This window comes from Lipotes vexillifer, unplaced genomic scaffold, assembly GCF_000442215.2.
Source record: "Lipotes vexillifer unplaced genomic scaffold, Lipotes_vexillifer_v1.1 scaffold1492, whole genome shotgun sequence".
NCBI lineage: Eukaryota > Metazoa > Chordata > Mammalia > Artiodactyla > Lipotidae > Lipotes > Lipotes vexillifer.
In genome coordinates, this window is record NW_006769666.1 from 14,959 (window position 1) to 38,468 (window position 23,510).

A 23,510-nucleotide genomic window follows, 5' to 3' on the forward strand; every position below is an offset into this window, starting at 1 on the left:
CCTGGCCGTCTGGCCAGATCCCGCCAGCTCACGGGGCGAGCTTGGAAGGTAGGGGCGAGGTGACCCTCTGCCCGGCGCGCCCTCGAACTTCCGTCTTGCCCACCCCGCGCATCCTATGAGGTCCTTCACAGGGACCCGCCCGGAGACCCCCGCCTCTGTCGCTCCGGGCCCAGCCTCGAGGGACCCTCGAGGATATCCGCTCCTGACCTGACTATGGAGAGGGGGCCAGCGCGGAAGCCTCTCCCAGACCAGTCTGGCTGCCCCCGGCTACCCCGAGGTCCTAGCAGCACGGGGTGGGTATAGGGGAGGGAGTGGAGGAGAAACAAAGTGCCCCCAAGCCTCCACCCGGTTTCCCTGCCCGGCCACAATGACTTTCGGAATCTGCACCTTTGTGTTAGCTAGTTCAAGTCGCTTCCGGATACAGAGAGCAAGCAAAAGTGGGAAACTGGAGTCGAGGGGAGTGTGAGTGGTCCCGTGTGACTTGGAAATCTAGAGGGACAACTCCAAAATCCGACTCCAAGTCCAGTAAGAGAACTGGAGCCCTCCCCGGTGGCCTTCTCTGAGGGCAGCCCCTCCGCTCCCCGCTCCCCTGGGCGGTGCCGGGTGCCGGGACGGCGGCCTGCCTCTGCGGGCCAGAGCCAGTTCCCGCTCTTCGGAGGGTACCTGGGGGGGTGGGTTTTGCAGACCAAAGTGGAAAATCTTCTCGGCACCTTCCTCTGCACAGTCTACCCACGGGGCATTTGTTTAAATTGACAAATTCCTCGTTTTTCGATGCAAATACTCCTGCTGGGAGGGGTTCACTTACTAGTTAGTAGGTTGACTTGAATGCATTCCTTAGCCAGCCATCTAGAGCGAGGCAATTGTAAAGGGAGAGTTGGAGTGGAAAAGGAGAGAAAGCGGCTTAGAAAGGGGCCTTTTTGCCAAGAGGGGAACTCCCTTTCCCAGACTTGAGCTGGCGACGCCGCCGGTCCGTGCGCCTTCCATCGGACTCCAGGAAAAGGTGCACAGGTTGACGCAAACCAGTTCCTAAAGCTGCCTCTTAGCCCTCGTTTCCCTCGAGGGGCCAGAACGGACAGGTCTGATCTCCTCTTGCCCTTAAGGCCTCATAATATTTGCGTGACAACCATCTGGTCTTCTGTCTTTCCAACCCAAGCCACTCCTTTCTTGACTCATTCTGCGTATCCGGACAGCCCTTGAGCTCTCCATTTTCATCTGTTCACTGGCAGTCTTCACCTGGATGTCTGCTAAACACTCACATCCCCACCACCACCACCAGCCAACCAGGAGGCCAGGCAGAACGTGAGGGACAGCCTCAACTGCTCCTGTACCTCCTGTCACCCCACATGTCAGTGCCTCACTGAGCCCCCTGGATCCCCAAAAGCTTTCAAAGCTGTCCCCTCCTTGGTATTTAGACGTCTCCTCCTCTCTGTCCATCCTTCTCTCTGTCTCCTTTTTAACCTATGGGTCGACTTTTGTCCCTCCCCTGCTTAAAAACCTCTGTTGGAGTCCCATCGCCTGTGGGCAAAGGCCACCTTCTGCCTCTGTAATGGGCTCTTTACAAGGTGTCCCACTCCTTGCCATCTTCCTTGGCTAGAACTGCCCACCTTACCCCCCAAATCCTCACCGTTACTGGTTGAGGCTCCCTGGAGCATCCCCACCAGGCCCTTAACCCTGTATAACCAGCGGCATTGCCTGGCACTGTAATTCCCTGTGAAGAGGGCCATCCTTACACTAAGACATGGGCTCCTCTAGGGTGGGCATCCTGGTGTCCTACTCATCTTTCATCGGGGTCCAAGGAGGTGCACTGGCTGGGCAGTCACTAGGACCTGCTGCTTTGCATGGTTTCACCGCCCTTGAAATTCGATGTAACACTAAATGGAAGCTGTCACTATCGCACTTGGTTGCACTGAGGAGAAAAGACTCATTTTTTTTAAAAATCAGAAAATATTCAAGTGAATTACATGTATTAAGATGAGTATAATAAAACCTTCCAATTGAAAAATAAGCTAAAAATATCCTTCTAATTATAAAATCAGTTTAGAAAGTCACTGTGTTCTGAAGGCATATAACCTTAAGCTAAATTCCCCATGTTCTATTTTCAATCATACTTAGTGCTTATTGGGCAGGCTATTATTAAAATCTCCATTTAACTGACATTTTGCCCTAAATCATTCACAAAATAAAGTATAGGTAAATATTTCAAATATTTATACTTGATTAGTCCATCGTTGGTGCTCTGTAAGCATTTGTTAAGGACTTAATGATATGTTTTAAAAAAATATTTAGTTATTTTATATATTTTATCTAAAGGTTCTTTATTTCTTCCTTTGGGTTATAAAAGGTAAATATTGGAAACAAAGTGGATTCTTATTTATGTAGCAACCTCAGCCTTCAGGCGTTCTCATTTATGTTTATAAAATGTTACTTTATTCTGAGGGAGAATTGCTAGAAGCAGAAGGAAGCTTAGAAATGATCTGGTCCAATTCTTATTTTACAGAAAAAGAAGCAGAACCAGAGGGTTAAAATGACAAGCCCAAGATCACAAAGCTGGCTAATGGCAGATTTTGGAAGTATGTGCTAGTGAGTCAAGACTACCTTGTGTGGATTAAGGAACTGCAAGTTTCTGTTTTCTTATTCTAAATATTTTTAGGGTCATATGGTATGCCACCAGATTATTACAGGTTAAAACACATCTGTATTCTTAAATCTAGTAGGAAAATGACTTTATAGTGAGACAGTAATCCTCAAATATACATTTTAAAACTTCTAGAAACAGGTGCTTGATAACTTTTAATTAACTATAGCTTTTAAATCCATAAACACAGTTTATTTTTGTCACTCTTAAAAGACTTTTTCAGTTGCTTTGAAAATCAACACATTTAAACCAGAGAGGCAGCACCAACAGTCAGTCCCCAGAAGGCTACAGGCTTGAGGCTAAATGGACCCCCCAGATCCAGATGAAAGTTAGGAAAAGGACAAGATGTAGCCTCTCTCACTGCAGCTCCAAGAGAAACCATACTCAGTGGATAAAAAGACTTCCCCACAAGGAGACTCTCCGAATTTAGATTCTTCTGTTGTGTGGTTAGAAGTATTTTACTGGTGAGGTGGAGGGGGAGATCTTTCCTTACTTATTCTCAGAAGGATAATTTGTATATGTGGGATTGTAACACGTTACAGAAATAAGTTTAAAACACAATCAATTTATCCCTGTTTAGTAAAGAATTAATCTTACCCAAAGAGAGGTCTGACCTTTTCCTTGGGCTCCCGGGAGGTGACCTCTAAGCCATTGGAATGTCTGATAAGAGTGTCTTTGCTTACCTGGGGGCTGGGGCCACATCAGATAAGGTGGAGGCTTTGGGCCACGTGACAATAGCTCAACCTCCAGAGGGGCTGAAGACTGAGGTCAGCCATCTGGGTGGCCAACCAGTTCTAGCTGATGGAGCCCCAATAAAAACTCTGAGCACCCAGGCTCAGATGAGCTTCCTGGTTGGCAATATTGTCATACATTGTCACCTGGGAATGTTAGCTCTGTCCACAATTTCATAGGGACAAGACAACTGGGAGTTCCGAGTGGAGCCTTTCTGGATTCTGTCCTATGCATCTCTGCCCTTGTCTGATTTAAAACTGTAGCCTTTCACTGTAATAAGCCATAACCATCAGTAACAGCTCTGAGTCCTTCTCATGAATTTTTGAACTGAGGGTGGTCTTGTGGGTTGTACCCTAACTTTGCAAGCCTTGAATCTGGTTTAGAGTACAGTGACCACGTTCCTCTTACAGCCTTCCTTTCCTTGGTCTCTTTTTCTGTCAGTCTGCCCCCTATGCCGCTGCCAGGTTAGTTTCCCTCAAGCACATCTGTTTCCGCACGTCTGTTGTTTTCAGTGACTCCCCAGTACCTTGCCGGCACTTCACTGCTAATGGAGTTAATGTGCAGCCTGGACTCGGGCTGCCCGGTTGGGAGCTGGGTCGCCCCTGAGAGCTCCCATGGCCCTGCCTTTGCTCTGTTAGCTCTGCCCTGTTATCACCCACTTGCATGGTTTCTCTTCCCAGTGACCTGAGATTTGGGGGTGGGGCAGCTCTGAAGATGTCATTTATTTCTGCATCCCCAGCATCCAGCCCAGCCAGGAGGCATCGGGAAATAGTCAGGGAATAAGTAAATATGGGGAAGTTGGTAGGTGTTATGTGGACATGTCCTTGGTTTCATTGTTTCTTCTGCACTAGCCCTTCCTTGATGTTACATCTTGGCCTTCTTGGGTTAGAAGGTAATTCTTTCATTGCCCTCTTTGGGAACTAGCAGGTTTCTGGGGTTGGTGCCTCAAGCGTGGGGGAGGTAACTGACCTGCTGTGGTGAGTGAAAAAACTCATTAAAACTGGATTCGTTGTTTTGGTGAAGTGAGGAGCGTTTTGTTTTTGTTTTGTTCTTTTTTGACGTGGTTGCTATGGTGGACAGTTGTTATAGTTTTGGTTAAATAGGGGAAAGCCCAGAGGGATGAAGAGATGCATACAAATCTTTGTCTGATTTAAGAAGGTATGCGAGTGTTGGACAGATTTCAGTGATCGTGGGAAGTAGGCATCGTGGTCCGAGGGCTTAGCTGCCCCAGCTTCGATATTGCTCTGCTGAATACATTTTCAGAATCAAAAATAGGCAGCCAAGCTTTGCTCCACTTCCAGTGTGAGAGGCAGCCTGGACGATGTTGTTTGGCTAGTGAAATGTCGGAATTTCCAAAGCAATTTCATGGTTCATGTGTCCTTAGCACTGTCCTTAACAGGCTGAGACAAATGGTGGCCGTATTGTCAATTATGAGATGTAGACAGTTGTATGGCCTGGATAGAAATATATTTCTCAAAACAGGCTCTCCAGAATAACTCATGGATAAAACACTATCATGTTGTGTGTTTGTCTGAAACTGCGGAAAATGAGAGTGGGCCTGGGATGTGGGTTTCTTTGGAACATTCCTAACCAAGGAGCTGGGGACACATAGTGCCTGAGGATTTTGGCTATGGGTGATGTCATATACTTTTGACCAATAGGAGCATTTCTGAAATAAGGGAGACCTAAGAGAAAATACTGCTATTTCCAAAATATGTTGAGGATGAAATTTGGAGAAAATGAGATTAGGAGTTGCCTTGGTACATTCCTAATCTAAAAATTTACATTTTAAATTGTGGCCATTAGGGTTTATACACACTTAGTTGGAACTCAAACTGTAAAGGCATTGATAGCCCATTTCCTTCCACTCAAACATTTATTCATTTTAAATCACCTTACAAACTATATAGTTAGATCTAATTTAGTACTATATTAATTAGAGCATTTTGTAAACTATAGTATACAATACAAATAGAAAGTGATATTATTATTACTTAGGAAGCCTACATTTAACGCTAAAATACATTCGCTATTGTAATGGAGAAGGCATTCTCCATTACAAATGTAGCAAAACTATTTAAGATATGAAACAAGAAAGAAAAAGATGTCCATTCATAAATAAAATATACTTGAAGGAAAAGCATGCAGTTAACAAAATTAATAACTAGACGTTGTTCACACATTGTTCTTTGAAAATTGCAAATAATTGGATTTTAGAGAAATAGTTTCCTTAACAAGAAGTAAGTAGCATGACAACTTTTCATTTCCTACCGAAGCAAACCACCTCGCCCTTAACATCCAGTAGAAAGAATGTTCTGTGTTGAGTCACCAGGACTAAATGTTTAAGGATTTAGAGTCTCATAAAAAGACCAATATGTCTTTGGTAGAGACTGGTCACTTTATGACAAGAGCTGTTAGGAGCACGAAGGAGGTGTCCCACCAGACAAAGTGCCTGGTTCCAGGTCCTTGACTGCCTGTCATCATGTTGATGAAAAGGCCTTTCTTCCCAGGAATTCAAAGCTTTTGACTACTGTTGGGTATTTCTACTGTTGGGTATTTTGGAAGGCTCTAAAATAAGGGAACTGGTGACCACAGTGCACAACAAACAAATAAGTGTTATAATAAAGAGAAAGCACGATATTTCAAAAGCACAGCAGATACACAGCAATCAAAGAGTTTAAAAAATGATCAGTCAGTGTTAGCCAAGGCTTGGAAACTGTCGTTTGCTTCTGGAGGTGGAAGTGTGAATTGGTGCAACCTTTCTAGAGGGCACTCTGACACCCTTATCATAAATCTGCAAATGTTCATACTCTTTGGCAAAGAGATTCTAATTCTAGGAATGTATCCTAATGAACTGTAAGAATCCATGTGAAAAATTAGCTACAAAAATATTTATTACAGTGTTATTTATAATAGTGAAATATTCGGAGTAGCCTAAAAGTCCAATAATAGGAAATCGACTGTTTAAATTATGACATGTCTCTAAAATGGAATATCACTAAAATGATTTAGAAAATCTTTAATAATCTGGAAAGATGCCCATAACATATTGACTAGAAAAGCAGATTCCCAAACTGGATGGTAGCACGATCTTACTTTGTTTGTAAATAGAGTTATATATATGGACTTTTAAGCATACATATGTATTTGAAAAGGACTGGAAGAATGATCACCAAAAACATTTCACAGTACTTGTGGCTGATTGGTCAGATTCTGAGGGAATTTTCATCTTTTTACTCATATGTGTTTAAAAAAATTTTTTTTTTTTTGCAATAAATGTGTCACTTATGTAATAAGGGGAAAAAGTTACTTAAAAAAAAATCAATCCCTTAATGTGCATACATCTAGAACATGAGTTTAAAGTGTTCACATAACCATAGGGAATCCTGATGAACTTGAAAAAGGGGGCTTAGCTATTTTGTGTTCTCTAGATTTACTTGGGGGAAAACACCTCAATTCATTACATAAACCTATCTTTTAAAAAGCTCTTCAGTTTCCAAAGAATCACAAATTCAAATTTTGCAGTAGATTACTTCCTGGCAATCTCTAAAATTAAAGCACTTACCTGATATTCTAATCTGCCTGGTTGTAAAAATAGTCCCTTTTCCAGAAATTCCCATTTTCCTTCCATAAACCCACATGAAAAACTCCTAACCAGAATGCTCCTTCCTTTTCCATTGAAGTCCTGGTCCCATGGAAGGAGTCATCAAAGAAATGACTGCCTCCCATCAAAGGCAGGTCTCCTAACACCACAAGCCTTTTACCTGCCCTCCTGCATGGCTATATCCCACCTGGGCTGGCTCAAATGCCACCTCCTCCATGAAGCCCACCCTGCATCCTATCTCATGGCAGGCTGTATTTGCTCACTTAGGGTCTCCTGTAGCACTTCACCAGGGTTGTCTTTAAGGCGTGATCGTATTCTTGGAGAATGAATTCTCTGTCCTCCTGGACGACTGTTCATGGAGACAGGACTCAGCCTGATTGATGTCCACCCCCTCACTGTGCCTGCAGAGACCTTGTGCATCCTGGAAGACATAGTCACCAAACGGAGGTGGAGTGGAGGAGGCTTGAAAGCACAGGCGTTCTTTTGGTCTCATCCCAGTGCTTGGTAAATTACAGTCATAGAAACATTTACAAACCCTTTCCTTTCACCCACTAAATACAAACTTCCTCTCCTTGCTACTGCCTTAGCAGGTGAGTGCACTGTTAGTTGAAGTACCATCCCTTCCCCAGGGGAAACGTCAGTTTACCAGCAGAGAAGTGAAATTTCACTTTTGTTTCTTTACCTATGTACTGTTCACCCCTCCCCTGAGCTGACCGGTTGATGCTTCTTTTCCTAATTTTAAACCCATGTCTCATTTTTTCCACGCAGTGAAGATTGCATGCTAAATTATTGCTATTTCTAAAGTGTTGCTCAGCCCTTGGAGTAGCTTTTATTTGTCACAGTGTCAGTGGGATCTCGAGGCTTGTTTCTTTGTTAGGCTCAGGGTAAAGAGATAGTCCTTATTAGTCTCCCTTTCCTTCCTAACCATGAGGGTCTGTTGTAGGGGGTCTCAGAGGAGGGTCTTAAGCTCGCCAGAAATACATTCTTCCCTTTGAAATTAGCATTTGTTCTTTAAAAAGAAAGAGGCTCTAACCTGTCATCAGTTGAGTGTTTTCTGTAAGAAGTGAAGGATTTTTACCAGGAGACAGGAAAGCCTCCTAGACACAGTGAGTCAGGGAAACAATAGAACTGAACTGGAAAATTCCTTCCTGTTGGGAGCATCCGAGAATACGTGGTGTCCCTTCCATAACCTAAAGCCTTCGTTTCAGCACTTCACATGTTGTGAATCTCCACCAGCTGTGTGCGGGTCTTAAAGATGGAGTGCTCTAAATTTTCTGTTATGACCGAATTGAAAATCTTCAGGACAGACAGGCACTTGTGCATTGCTGATGGGAGAGCAGAACTGTCCAACCTCATATGGAAGGGAATTTGACCCTAACTAACAGAACCACCTGTGTGCAATGGACTGAGTGTTTGTGTCCCCCGCAAATTCGTATGCTGAAATCCTAACCCCCCAAGGTGCTGAAAGTGGGGCTTTTGGAAGATGATTAGGTCAGGAGCGTGGAGTCATCATCAATGAGATTAGTGCCCTTATAAAAGAGACCCCAGAGAGAGATCCCTCGTCTTGGTCTTGGCTTTCCCAGCCTCCAGAACTGTGAGAAATAAGTGTTTGCTGTTTACAAGCCACCCAGTCTATGCTATTTTGTTAGAGAGGCCCAGTCGGACTGAAACAACACGCGTTTCCCCTTTGACCCAGCAATTCCATTTCTCAGAATGACCCTGAAGACACGCCCTGAAATACAAAATAAGATGTGCAGAAGGTCATTCTTCATGACATTATGTTTTAGAGCAAAATATTGGAAACAACCTACATAGCCATCCAAAGAAAATTGGTTGACCACACCATGGTATAGTCACCTGACGAAGTCCTATGTAGCAGAATCGAGAATGAGGAAGGCGTTTCTGAACTGGTATGGAGTGATTTCCAGTGCTACGTGAAAGAAGCAAGGTATGGAAGAGCACATGCAGTTTGTGAACTAAAGAAGAGGGAGTCATACAATTACACACCCCACCCCACCCCATCCCAAACGAGAAACACGGGAAGGAAAGAAGAGAAACCAGTAAAGATGGTTATTTCCAGAGCTGGGGTAGAGAGTAAGACCTTTCTGAGTGTACTTTTTATATAGTTTTGAATATATAACCATGTAGATGTTTTACATATTCAAATAATTTTTAAAAATATAAAAGTATGGGGGGAAAATCAAACCCTAGAATTGAAAATAAACTGAAACAAATGAACTTAAGTAATTATCAAGTTGATAATATAACAACACCAAAAAATTCAAGTAACTTTTTAATGTAGTGCTCTGTCTTTGTGCCATTACTGAGATCTATTCTAGGACTAAAAAAAGCAAAGACATTTTAAACTTTACTTTGTAGGTGTGGCGGGTTGAATTGTGTCCCCTGCTGAGGTCCTAATGCCTCGTACCTTGAATGTGACTTGATTTGGAAATAGGGTCTTTGCAGATGTAATGGCGTTAAGACGATATCATACTGATTAGCCCTAATCCAATAACTGGTGTCTTTATAAGAGGAGGGAAATTTGGACACAGAGACACAGACACACAGACAGGAGAACACTGCGTGAAGACGTTGGCAGAGATTGGAGTGGTGCATCTACAAGCTAAGGAACGCTTAGTGTTGCCAGCAACCACCAGAATCTAGGAGGGAGGCATGGGACAGGTTCTCCCCTGCAGCATTCAGAGAGAGCGTGGCCCTGCCTTGATTTTGGACTTCTGGCCTCCAAGACTGTGAGAGAACAAAGTTCTGTTGTTCTTAAGCCACCCAGTTTGTGGTAGTTTGTTGCAGCGCCTTAGGAAACTAATATGGTAGATTTGTTATTGGTTTCAGTATAGGTAGCTTAATTGTGAAATTCTTCTTTGAGTATTTGTAGAATAGAGCATTATCCTATAATATATTGATGTTGGGACCCAAGGGCCTCACTGTTAGAAAAAGGAGATGAAAATATGGAATAGGGAGAGAGAGGAGGAATGCTGTATGTCAGGTTGGAATTGAAGGTGTCCCTATGAACACACATGCATGCACACACACGTAAGCACAAACACGTTTCCTCGCTCTGTACACTGAAAAGTCCTAGAAGTGATGGCCTTCCAGTAGGAAGGAGCCTGAAGATCTTGGTTTCTAAGTATCATTCTGCACTAAAACTAGGGCTCCTTGGAGAAATGGTTGACTTCGGGTCTGGGATGTAGAAATTATATAAAGTATCTTCGTGTGTCAGAAAGTAAGGAAATGCTCAAGGACATGAAGGAATGTGTCAAAGGGACATAATAGCCATCTTAAAGGGGCTCTTACTGGCCAAATTAGTGACAGTAATGGATTCACCCGACATGTTGAATTAAGCAACAATCAGCCACCATGAATCCATAGCGAAACTCCCAAAAACAAAGGAGAGTTCTTCACAGAAGAATATCGACTAATACAAGTAGGAGGAATAACAGAACGTTCTCATTTGACAATTTCCAGTGTCATGGTTGATACAGGAAGGATCATTAATGGATGTTAAAAGCCACTGAGTGAAAGATTAATAGGAAAGCGGGTATTTACACGTTCTCAGACTAGCACTTTCCAGACAACCTATTAGTTGCGAAAGGAAAAATTGTACCTTTACTTCGGAGCAGTCTGGCAGCTCCTGAATTAACCAAATGATCAAACTTAGCCTCAGGAATAGCAGACCAGCTGACATTAGTGCCTCTTGACGGGGTGCAGTTTGAAGTACACACCACCTAGATTCGTTCTTGCTAAAAATGTTTAACCCGTTTAGCCTGAATGTAACCAAGTGTCTAGCCCTAACTTTCAGTTTAAAGAAAATATAGGGGGTAAAGGAAGAGGTTAAAAGTCTGCACAAGGAAGCAGTCAGACACACAATGGGGGCCATTCTGCCATTGAGAAGCCTGGATTTTCGCAAAGTCAGTCATGGAAAAAAAATGGGGAGACTGTTGAGATTATAGGAGTCTAAAGAGAACATCTGACAAATGCAGTGCTCAGAATTTAATTAGACCTTTATTCAGAAATCCCAGCTGTAAAAGACATTTTGTGGGGAATTCCCCAGTGGTCCAATGGTTAGGACTTGGAGCTTTCACTGCCGTAGCCCGGGGTTCAATCCCTGGTCAGGGAACTGAGATCCCGTAAGCCACTCAGCAGAGCCACAAAAAAAAAAAAAAAAAAAAAAAAAAAAAAAAAAAAAAAAAACGAAAAGAAAAGAAAACAGACATATTGGGGACAGCTGGAAGAAATTTGAATGTAGACTGGCTCGTAGATAGATTATGGAATGACTGTGGATCTTCTTAGGTGTGATAATGGCATTGTGATTATGTAGAACAATACTGATTCCTAGAAGCTTTGCATGGATATTTAGGGGTGAAGTGTTTGATGCCTGCAATTTACTTTCCTATGGTTTAGTGGAAACAGAAGAGGGAGAAAGAGAATACACATATGCAAGGTGTTAATAATTTAGGAGGTCTAGGTTGAGGGTATATCTGTAGGTTAAATTTCTTTCTTTATAAGATGTTGGGGGAAAGGAAAAGAAGTATTTAGAGAAAGGGCACATTTGGTTTAAAAAAACTGTATTGGGCTTCCCTGGTGGCGCAGTGGTTGAGAGTCCGCCTGCCAATGCAGGGGACGTGGGTTCGTGCCACGGTCCGGGAGGATCCCACATGCCGCGGAGCGGCTGGGCCCGTGAGCCATGGCCACTGAGCCTGCGCGTCCGGAGCCTGTGCTCCGCAACGGGAGAGGCCACAATGGTGAGAGACCCGTGTACCGCAAAACAAAAAACAAAAAAAACTGTATTAACAATCAATTTTAAATGCAGTCGGATGTAAAGTATAGAATATTGAGTTAGGGATGGCATAAAGGCCGAGGGAATGAAGTGGCCTTTGCTAGTCACCTTGCCAAGCTTGGGAGACCCTACTGGAATGGGAGCCCCAGGAAGGCAGAGCTTTTGGTCTCCTGTGTCTGCTACTGACCCCCTGGTACCTAGAGCAAAGCCTGGATCATAGTAGGTGCTCAACAGGCATCTGTCTGACACAATGAAGTGTAAATAGCTCAGTGATAAATACCTTTGTCTGATTTCTGATTTTTTTTTAGGATAGACTCTTGGTCAAGATTAAGAAGATTTTTATTGCTTTTCACACATTTCATGAAATTACAGAAGGTTTTGCCAGTTTACACCCAACCAGTGTCTCTCTCTGTACCCTTTCCGGTATTCAATATTTGAATTTTAAGCAATTTGTCAATTTGGTACATGAAAAATGAAAGCTTGTTCTGTTTCGCATTTTTTTTCTTTACTAGTGAAGTTGGTTTTTTGTGTGTGTTTATGATGGTTTTGTATTTTTCTTTTGTGAATAATCTTTTTGAAACTGAGTAATTATTAGTCAAATCCATTTCACCTGCCTTCAATGATTAAGGTCATTTTAAGACTTGCATGTCTTCCAAATGGCACTTAGCCTAAACAGCGAGATGTTTGCCTGAGTTGTTTTCGAGGAACTTGGAGTCAGCTGCCTCTAGTTTGAGCTGAGCTGAAAGTCAGCCGCATCTAGTTAGAGCTGGGCTGGTTAAGACTGGATGGGACTACTGACCCTCCAGCTGGGCACGAGCACGTGGGTGACCCTTTGACGTCAGAGGACTGTAAAGCCCACCCTCAGATCGTGCTAAGAGCCTCCATTGTTGCATGTGTAGAGACCTGTAGCTTAGTCACACCTGAGCAGGGTGATAATGACTGCACCTTTCCCCAATTTCCTTTCCCCACTCTCCCACACTCGTGCTTCCCATGCTCCCCACATGTGTCGGCCCATCCTTATTCTTTATAAACCCTCTCCCTGCTGCAAACCTCAGAGCCTCAGCGTTTTGGCTTGTTGTGTGTGGGGCGAACCCAGCCTGGTTCGGTAATGTTTTTCTTTTGCTTGGTTTTTTTTTTTTTAATTTATTTATTTAATTTATTTATTTTTGGCCGCATCGTGTCTTTGTTGCTACGCGTGGGCTTTCTCTAGTTGCGGCCAGCGGGGGCTACTCTTCAGTGTTGTGCGGGGGCTCCTCATCGCGGTGGCCTCTCTTGTTGCAGAGCACGGGCTCTAGGTGCACGGGCTTCAGTAGTTGTGGCTCGCGGGCTCTAGAGCGCAGGCTCAGTAGTTGTGGCACACGGGCTTAGATGCTCTGCGGCATGTGGGATCTTCTCGGACCAGGGTTCAAACCTGTGTCCCCTGCATTGGCAGGTGGATTCTTAATCACTGCGCCACCAGGGAAGCCCTCCTTTGCTTGTCTTAATTTTAGGGTTTCTATGGTTTTCCAGTGGATTTGTAAATTCAGTGAGCTGTGTTGTTTGTATACGTTTTTTTAAAAACGTAGACTGGGAATTCCCTGTCGGTCCAGTGGTTGGGACTCTTGAGCTCTCAGTGCTGAGGGCCCGGGTTCAATCCCTCGTTGGGGAACTAAGATCCCGCAAGCTGCACAGCACGGCCCAAAAAATTAAACAAACAAAGAAAGAAATTCATTAATTTAAAAAACGTGTCCCATTTTGTAGGACAAGAACATTTCTACGATATGTGTGAGTGGAAGTGTCAGCGGGGCTGCTGGGGCTGCCGAGGGATGGGCAGTGGGGTTGGCTCTGCAGCCACTCTCCCTTGACACCCCGCCCCGGGATTCCTGGCTCCACTTTCCCACTGGGGTGTGGGGCAGGGTGTTAGGAGATGAGGGTCTGGGGGAGCAGAGGAAGGCCTGGCTAGAAGAGCTGTATTCCGATTTTACAGAAAGGACAACCAAGGGGGCAGGACCTCTCTCCATGGACGCGTGCTGTTCCAGGGCCAGCAGGGCAAGGAGAGGGTCAGGGGAGGCTTTTAGTCCTGACAGTTGCTGTGACCTCAGGTTACTTCCAGGAGGTGCCCTCACCACTGCCTATCCCCCTGCCCTCCTCTGAGACAGTTTGTTCTGAAACTGTCACCATCAAAACCAGACTTGCCTTGTCTGCTGGTTCAGTCAGTTTCACCAACAGATGATTGATTTCACCACATGCTTCAGAAAAAAAGGAAGAACAGCTGACAAATGTGTATCAGCTGCCAAGTGTCCAGTAATTAATTCCACGAGTGAGTGCTGAGCATCCACACTCTGAGCCCCTGCAGATGACTAGGCCTCCGCACCCACTGGAGCATCCAACACGCAGCTGCTTGTTATTGACTTTATTTTTATTTATTTATTTATTTATTTTTACAAATTACTTGCTATTTATTTCTTTGCAGAGTTAGGCCAAAATACATTGATTTAAAAAATTATTATCTATATTCTTTCTGTATAATAGATGGAGCATTAAATATATTTGTTTTTATTTTTTATTTTTAACATCTTTATTGGAGTATAATTGCTTTACAATGGTGTGTTAGTTTCTGCTTTATAACAAAGTGAATCAGTTATACATATACATATGTTCCCATATCTCTTCCCTCTTGCGTCTCCCTCCCTCCCACCCTCCCTATCCCACCCCTCCAGGCAGTCACAAAGCACCCGAGCTAATCTCCCTGTGCTATGCGTCTGCTTCCCACTAGCTATCTATTTTACGTTTGGTAGTGTATATATGTCCATGCCACTCACTTTGTCACAGCTTACCCTTCCCCCTCCCCATATCCTCAAGTCCATTCTCTAGTAGGTCTGTGTCTTTATTCCTGTCTTACCCCTAGGTTCTTCATGACATTTTTTTCCCTTAGATTCCATGTATATGTGTTACAGCAACAAGACCAAAAGACAGCCCTCAGAGTGGGAGAAAATATTTGCAAATGAAGCAACTGACAAAGGATTAATCTCCAAAATCTACAAGCAGCTCATGCAGCTCAATAACAAAAAAACAAACAACCCAATCCAAAAATGGGCAGAAGACCTAAATAGACATTTCTCCAAAGAAAATATATAGATTGCCAACAAACACATGAAAGAATGCTCAACATCATTAATCATTAAAGAAATGCAAATCAAAACTACAATGAGATATCATCTCACACCAGTCAGAATGGCCATCATCAAAAACTCTACAAACAATAAATGCTGGAGAGGATACGGAGAAAAGGGAACACTCTTGCACTGCTGGTGGGAATGTAAATTGATACAGCCACTGTGGAGAACAGTATGGAGGTTCCTTAAAAAACTAAAAATAGAACCACCATACGACCTAGCAATGCCACTACTGGGCATATACCCTGAGAAAACCATAATTCAAAAAGAGTCATGTACCAAAATGTTCATTGCAGCTCTATTTACAATAGCCAGGACATGGAAGCAACCTAAGTGTCTACTGACAGATGAATGGATAAAGAAGATGTGACACATATATACAATGGAATATTACTCAGCCATAAAAAGAAACGAAATTGAGTTATTTGTAGTGAGGTGGATGGACCTAGAGTCTGTCATACAGAGTGAAGTAAGTCAGAAAGAGAAAAACAAATACCGTATGTTATTGAGTTTAAATGGTCATTATGTGCAAAAAGCCCCAAAACGACAGACAACAACACCATGCTGATAATATTACACTGATGGTTTCCGAAAAGATGCTCGTTGAGGGCCCATTATTTCATCTATAGTTGCTGAAGGATTTATTTTATTGACTTACCCATCATAGATGCCTAGTAAATACTTCTTGAAAAATTACTGGATAAATGGTACACTTAAAGTTGTAAACAGATTTTCTTGTTTAAAAGTTATCTTAATTATGGGAATGGAAGAATTTCTTTAAGAATCTGATAACTTTAAGGGGAAATTTCAGTTAAGACTTGGCATCTTTATTTTTCTTTTTTCAAGGAGGCCAGGCTTTAATGTGGGGTATCCTAGGTCAGATTCCCTTGAGATAAAGATTCGAGTGCAGATGACTCCTTAAGGAAGAGCTCCCAGGAGAAACGAGCAAGGGAGTGGAGAAGCAGGACAGGGAGAAGAAATGCCAAGCAGAGGGTTTCAGGCAGAGCCCCAGTCTCAGCTGCCCCCACAGGGGTGTGGGACATTAACTGCCCCTCGGTCACAAGGAAGCTGGAATTTTATACTGTGGTGTCAGTCATTGCCTGAGGGCTGTGAGGGCCCTGCGCGCGCGTGTGTGTGTGTGTGTGTGTGTGTGTGTGTGTGTGTGTATGTAGTGTCCCAGATGGCAGGGGAACAGGAGAAAGGCAGATGGGGTCAGAGGGATATGATGCCAAGCATTCTGCCCAGCATATTGTGTATATGGGTAGAATTTACCTTCTAGCGCATTTTATAGAATGTTCCCAATGTATTAGTTATCTATTGCCGTGTAACAAATGGCCCCATGACTTTGCAGCTTACAGCAACATTTATTCTCTCCTGGGCCAGGAAGCACATGTTTCTTTCACGGGGATGCGGTCCAGCTGCTGCCATGTGGGCCTTTCTTGGGCTACCCAGTGTCCTCATGACATGGAAGCTGGTTTCCCCAGAGTGAGTGATCCACAAGAGGGAGAGACTAATGCCTGCTGCCTTTTATGACCTTGACTCTAATTCACATGCCTTTAAGCCTTCCTATCAGTTAGAAGTGGTCATGAGGTCCAGCCCATACTCAATAGGAGGCCATGAATACCGGGCAGTGGGGTCACTGGGTGTCTTGGAGGAGGAATACCCCACATTCCTTCAGCTTTTTGCCAGAAAATTCTGAGGACAACCAGTGTCGCTGTCCAATTGTGTGTTTGACACTCGCCAAAGCAAAGACTGCAAAGTGAACAAAGACACTGGGTCCTTTCTGCCGAAGCTGCTGTCCCTTTAGCCCTCTCTGGTTGACCAGGAGTTACCCTCCGGCAGCACGGGGTTTTCCACACATACATCATCCCAGGCACTTCCTGTGGCCCTCTTTAGATGTAGCAGACTCTTTCTGTAAAATGAATTACCTGTGATTTGCTGTTCTGCCTTGAACCCAAATCCAGCATCTCATTTCCTTGGCTCACACACAGGTTCTTACATCTCTCCCCAGGCCAGGTGTGATGGCCTTGGCTGGCATGTGACTTTGCAACCTGGGAAGACCTGACTCCTGCCATAGTAATTAAACTTGGCCAAAATAGAGCATGTGATTATTCTACAGTGTGGAGTCAAGATCTTAATTTGGAGGTTTTATAGTTACATGACTGGCAGTGTCAGGATTTAGGAGACAGGCAGTGCCAATTACCCGCATCAGAGAGGAGAAAAGCAAGGGGGGAGGTCTGACACTCCCTTCCAGGGTGCTGCGTGCTGCCTGCTCTTGGTGCCACCAGGGTGCTGAGGGCCACATCACTTGCTCTTTTCTCTCTCTAGCCGGCGCACCCCGCCCATCACCCCCCAATTCCCTTATGTGCAGTGGAAATCCCTGTACATTGTTTATGGGCGAAAGAAGTCATTTCTCCTATGGATTCTTTGTGTGTGTGTGTGTGTGTGTGTGTGTGTGTGTGTGTGTGTTACGCGGGCCTCTCACTGTTGTGGCCTCTCCCGTTGCGGAGCACAGGCTCCGGACGCGCAGGCTCAGCGGCCATGGCTCACGGGCCCAGCCGCTCCGCGGCACGTGGGATCTTCCGGGACCGGGGCACGAACCCGTGTCCCCTGCATCGGCAGGCGGACTCTCAACCACTGCGCCAGCAGGGAAGCCCACTCCTATGGATTCTTGTATGAAAGATGACTTGCTCAATGGTATTGCTGTATTCAGTGTGACGGGAAATTTTGCGTGGCATTTTTTTATGGTATCTCCTTTTTTAAACTTCAAGTGTAGTTGATTTACAATATACTAGTTTCAGGTGTACAACATAGCACTTCAATGTTTTTACAGATTATGCTCCATTAAACTCCATTAAAGTTGTTATAAAATATTGGCTATATTCTCTGTGCTGTGCATCACATCCTTGTATCTTATTTATTTTATAGCCAGTGGTTTGTGTCTCTTAATCCGTTTCCCCCATCTTGTCCCTCCCCCTGTCCCCACTGGCCACCACTAGTTTGCTCTCTGTATCTGTGAGTCTGTTTCTGTTTTGTTCATTTGTTTATTTTTTAGATGTCACATTAGTGAAAACATACAGTATTTGTCTGTGGCTGACTTATACCGTAAGCCAGAGGCAGGACATTGAAGTGAGGCTTAGTGGAGGCTTTGCTGCTAGAGTTGAAAGGTGGAGGGAAAGCACAGAGCCCTGTGAGGGCCTGGTGCCGTCCAGGGACAAAATCCAGGTTTCCAAAGGATAAAAGGGCCACAAAACCTTCAGCTGCCACCAGGAGGGTTCTGTTGGTGACAGGCTGGGGCTCACACATCAGGCAAGGACCTGGAACCTGTGTGTTCTGCATGGTGATTAAGGCAGCTCTTTAAAAAGAAAGCCAGTGGGGCTTCCCTGGTGGCGCAGTGGTTAAGAATCCGCAGGCCACTGCAGGGGACACGGGTTCGAGCCCTGGTCCAGGAAGATCCCACGTGCTGTGGAGCAACTAAGCCCGTGCCCCATGACTACTGAGCCTGCACTCTAGAGCCCGCGAGCCACAACTACTGAGCCCACGTGCCACAACTACTGAAGCCCGCGCGCCTAGAGCCTGTGCTCTGCAATAAGACAAGCCACCAAAATGAGAAGCCCGCGCACCACAACGAAGAGTAGCCCCCACTCGCTGCAACTAGAGAAAGCCCACGTGCAGCAATGAAGACCCAACACAGCCAAAAATAAATAAATAAAATAAATAAATTTAAAAGTAAAATAAAATAAAGGCAGAGTAATGCTAATGGAAACTGGAAATATGAATATAAATCCAAGGGCAACACGTAAGAACTGTGTAATATAAGAATTGTTAATACGTATAAGAATTGCAGAGGAAATTCAAGCTATTCAAATTCCAGCAGACATTTATCAAGCACCTCCTATGTGGCCAGTACTGTTTTAAATGTTTTCCATACGTTCTTTCATTGATTTAATTGATTTCTCATGAGTCTGTAGAGCAGGGTAATACTTATTAAATTTCAGAAACTTTTCTGCTGCTTGGCATTTGCTTTTTTCTTGTACACTGCTTTATCTACCAGCCAACGTAAGAGTTCCAGGATTTCTGGGAGACGATCTATCATTGCACCTAGTACCGTTTTATTGATTATTCTCACGGTGATTACTATGTTTTTCCTATAGTAGATTAGTTAACTTCATGGGTCACTTTCTACAAGGAAATAGTATTATTTGCCAAACAACATTTTGGGAGTTTGTATTTTCTGACTTTGCCATCTTTTTGCTGGAAAATCTTGGCAACATAATCAATTGCCTTGATCAATCTCCCTTTGAAAAGGGATTGGTGTATCTACCTCTTGGTATTGATGGTTTAAATCTGGGGCTGCTACTCCTACATGACCAATGTGCTCAAAATGAATGAATGAGAAACAAACAGTAATAAATCAGGCCAGAGGATAGTTGACATACATCCTCATGAAAATTAAGTGGCACAAACTTCTCAGTGATCTGCCCAAAGCCAGAATCTACCTTGGAAGAGCTGTTCTGTGGATGCTCCAGGACACGTAGTCAAGGTCACAGTTCTTTCCATGGAGCATGAGTTGAAGTGATTGGGGCCTGGAAACCTTTCCAAGAAGGAATGCGCCAGAGCCACACACTAAAGCCCAACAATAGGCTTCTGCACCATAGGCTTTACGGCATTGAGGCTTTCTGGGAAGTTTTCAGGGAAGTGGTTGCTAAATGTTCCCCTGAGTCACCAAATAAGGAGTTTTCTGATAGAAATCAGCACTCAGAACAGTGGAGGTGCTCAATAAATATTCATTAAATGACTGAACACATAAATAAATGGATTCCTCTGGTTTGCAGGGTGAAGCATCTGCCAAGAGTAATGATTTTTGTTTTAGAGCAGCTAACCATAAAAATGATTCATTCTTCCTACTGGTATATGGGTAACAGAACAGATCATCCTACTGGTATATGGGTAACAGAACAGATCATCTATGATCTGTTGAAGGCAACTGTTGATTTGTCCTCAGGGCTGCCATGTACAGCAGCTTAGGCTGTGCACTGCCCAACTCCAGGGGTCCCTTTTACATAGATGACAGTGTGAATGGTGCCCTCCAGACTTGGGCCCTGGAATCACATCCTCAAACAAAGGATGCTTCATTCTCAAACCTATGACAGGGGAGGCGTGCAACCAGATCATTCATTCATTCATTCATTAACTATCTTAGGCCTGAGGATATGACCATGAACAAAGATGCCTTGAGCTAAGTATCATCTGATAGAAAAGATAAGTCATCAGGAAATTATAAATTAATACATATGATGGGGATAGTACATGGTGCTACGGGAGCTTGAGAAAGGAGTTTCTAATGCAGCCTGAGGCAGGAAGTGTGACGGAGGGATGGAGGGTCAGGGAAGGCTTTCTGGAAGAAGCTAAGTGAGACCTGAAGGATGAATAGAAAGTATCCAGGCAACAGTGGTTGATGGGGGAGCAGCAGGTGCAAAGGCCTTGAAGTGAGAGCACTTTTAAATCCTTGAGATAAACAGGAAATGCATGTTCGGTGTTGATCATTGTTCTCAGCACTTTATAGATATTAACTTAGTTTTCTTCATCGTGCCTCCAGTGAGTTAAGCATTGCTATCATCCCCAATTTAAAGATGTGTAAATTGAGGCAAAGCAAGCCTGAGTAACTTGCTTAAGATCACACCTAGTAAATAATGGAGCCAGAGTCAAACTTGGGAATCTAGATCAAGAGCCTGCAGCCTTTACTTTTCAAGGCTCAAGATATTTAAAATTTTTTCTTACATTTTGAAAGAATCTCAAAAGTTGTAAGTACAGTACGGTACAAAGTACAGTACAAAGAACGTTTTTCTCTTTTTAACTTTTACTGAACTATTGGAGGGTCAGTTGTTGACTGATGTCCCGTCAACCCCAAATACTTTTTAGTGTGTATTTTTTACAACCAAGGACCAACTCCTATATAACCAAAATATCACCAAAATCAGAAAGTTAACTTGGATACACTATTGCCAACTAATGTTCAGACTCCATTCAGATTTCGCCCATTGTCCCAATAACGTCCTTCACGACAAAAAGATCCAATCCAGAGTCATCCAGTGTGTCTAGCTGTCTAGCTGCTTTGGTTTCCTTCAGGCTGGAATGGTTCCTCAGTCTTTGGCATTTGTAACCTTGACAATGATTTCAGGCCAATTATTCTGTAGACTCTTTCTTGATTTGGGTTTTCTGAGGTTTTCTATGATTAGATTCAGACTTTGCCCACCTTGTTTAGTTTGGCAGGTTTTTGAATTTTACCAAAATGAAATCACACTGTATGTATTCTCTGATCCCTCCCGAAGACAGATGCAGTTTATTGTTTGCTTGTATGTTCTCCACCCTGTCCGTGTGTTTTCTGGTTTCAAACTCGGCTCTTTACCTTTATAGTATGAGGTGACTGAGGCTTGGGAGGAGTGAGGATTTATTTACCCCAAACCACATGCTGGTATGAGGACAACCCAGGACTCAAGCCCCGCTCTGAACTTCTCTGATCTCTTCCCTGTATGAGGATCCTTCTGGGCCTCCTAAGGTCAGAGCAGGGCGGGTCTTGAAGGTGAGAGAAACAGGTTTCCTGGATCCACTGCCCTGGCTTCCACATCCTCCCCAGGGCCAGTCCAGGAGGTAAAATTTTTGAAATTAAGAATTCAAAAGAGAGACTTCCCTGGTGGTCCAGTGGCTAAGACTCCTTGCTATCAGTGCAGGGAGCTCTGGTTCAATCTCTGGTCAGGGAACTAGATCCCACATGCTGCAACTAAGACCCGAAGCAGCCAAATAAATTAATTTTTAAAAAAAGAAAAGAAAAAAGAGAAGAATTCAAGGGCTTCCCTGATGGTGCAGTGGTTAAGAATCCACCTGCCAATGCAGGGGACGTGAGTTCGAGCCCTGGTCCGGGAAGATCCCACATGCCGAGGAGCAGTTAGACCCGTGCGCCACAACTACCGAGCCTGCGCTCTAGAGCCCGCGAGCCACAACTACTGAAGCCCGCACGCCTAGAGCCTGTGCTCCACAACAAGAGAGGCCACCTCAATGGGAGGCCCGTGAACCGCAACGAAGAGGTAGCCCCCGCTGGCCGAAACTAGAGAAAAAGCCCGTGCACAGCAACAAAGACCCAACGCAGCCAAAAATAAATAAATTTTATAAATAAAAAATAAAAGAATTAGAGAAAAATGCAACCAATAAGATACAGATTTATGACTAACAAAAGAAACAGAAAAATTAACATTATGCATAAGGGGTAGAAACAATAAAATAATAATTTAAGAACAAAATTAAGTTACTGAAAAGTTATGGTTGTAAACAGTCAAGCAAACAACACAAAAGGACATATAAAACATTATAGCTTAAAAAGAAATAAGAAATAAAGCAATAAGTGAAGACCTACAACCCCGCAGAAGCTTAGGGAGTTAAACAGTTAAGTTAAAAACAAAATAAAGTGGCGGGGTTCAGGGGAGGATTTGATACTAGAGCAAAGCCAGAAGCACTGGATTTTATTAGTGGAAGTAATTATAAAGGTAAAATCTAAAAGGAAAACATTGAAAAGGTGATTTAAATAGAGGGAGAATAAGAAGGAAGGTAAAAGGGTAAAATAAGGAAGCCTAAAAATTAAAAGAATGATAGGTAAAATAAACTAGAATAACCCAATTAAGGCAAAAGTAACCTAAAAGGACAACTTAACAAGTCAGAAGATGTCAACAGCTTAAAACACCAAAGATATAATTACATAGGTAAAACCCATGCATCAGGGGCTTCCCTGGCAGTCCAGTGGTTAAAACTCTGCCCTTCCACTGCAGGATGTGCAGGTTCAATTCCTGGTCAGGGAAATAAGATCCTGAAAGCTGCACGCCATGCAGGCAAGAAAAACAAACAAACACCTATGTGTCAAGCTCTGCCCCATGCCTATTATTATTACTATTATTGTTGTTTCAAATGTTAAAGGAGTTAGCAAGTCCAAGAGACTGTCCACTTTATCCCTTGAAATCTGAGTCCTTTGCAAGTTCCTGAGCCTTTGTCTGGTCACCTCTGGGCAGAGCAGGAGGAGGGAGAGCTGGGGGTCATGCCCATCCCAAGGTCACCCTGAAAGAGCCACTTGCCCTGAAGCCCGTGTCAAGGCCTGGTGGGGAGGTGGGGAACACAGTCCTTCAACTTCCCAAAGGGAAGAAAAGTTTAGCACTGCTGAAAATAAGATAGAGCTGTCAAAAATATATGAAATTAGCTGCATAGTCACAGTTATATTTGTTCTGAGACAGTCTAAGAATAGAAACAATTTCAGAGACAGAACATCTAAACCTCTTCAGTCACCATGTCCAAGTGGCCTGAGATCCTTTGAGCATGGCAGTGTCCTTAGTTCACGTTGCACAGAAAGGGTGGGCACTCCCGGGCTTAGCCAGCGCCCAGGTAGAGGGATGCCGGACAGGAAGTTAACTGATGATGCTCCATTTGCATTTTTATTGTTGAGGATACTGTGTCTCCTGTCTTACTGGAGAAGCTGGAGAAGTGGGTTACCTCCCGAAGGCAGCTGGGGCAGGCAAACCCTTCCGCATTAGAGCTGCTGCATTCCTG

General features: G+C 43.8%; 1 pseudogene; it reads right to left on the bottom strand.

Moving 5' to 3' along the window:
* LOC103070493 (ephexin-1-like) overlaps positions 1 to 23,510 on the bottom strand; it is a 90,263-nt pseudogene that overhangs the window by 7,067 nt on the left and 59,686 nt on the right.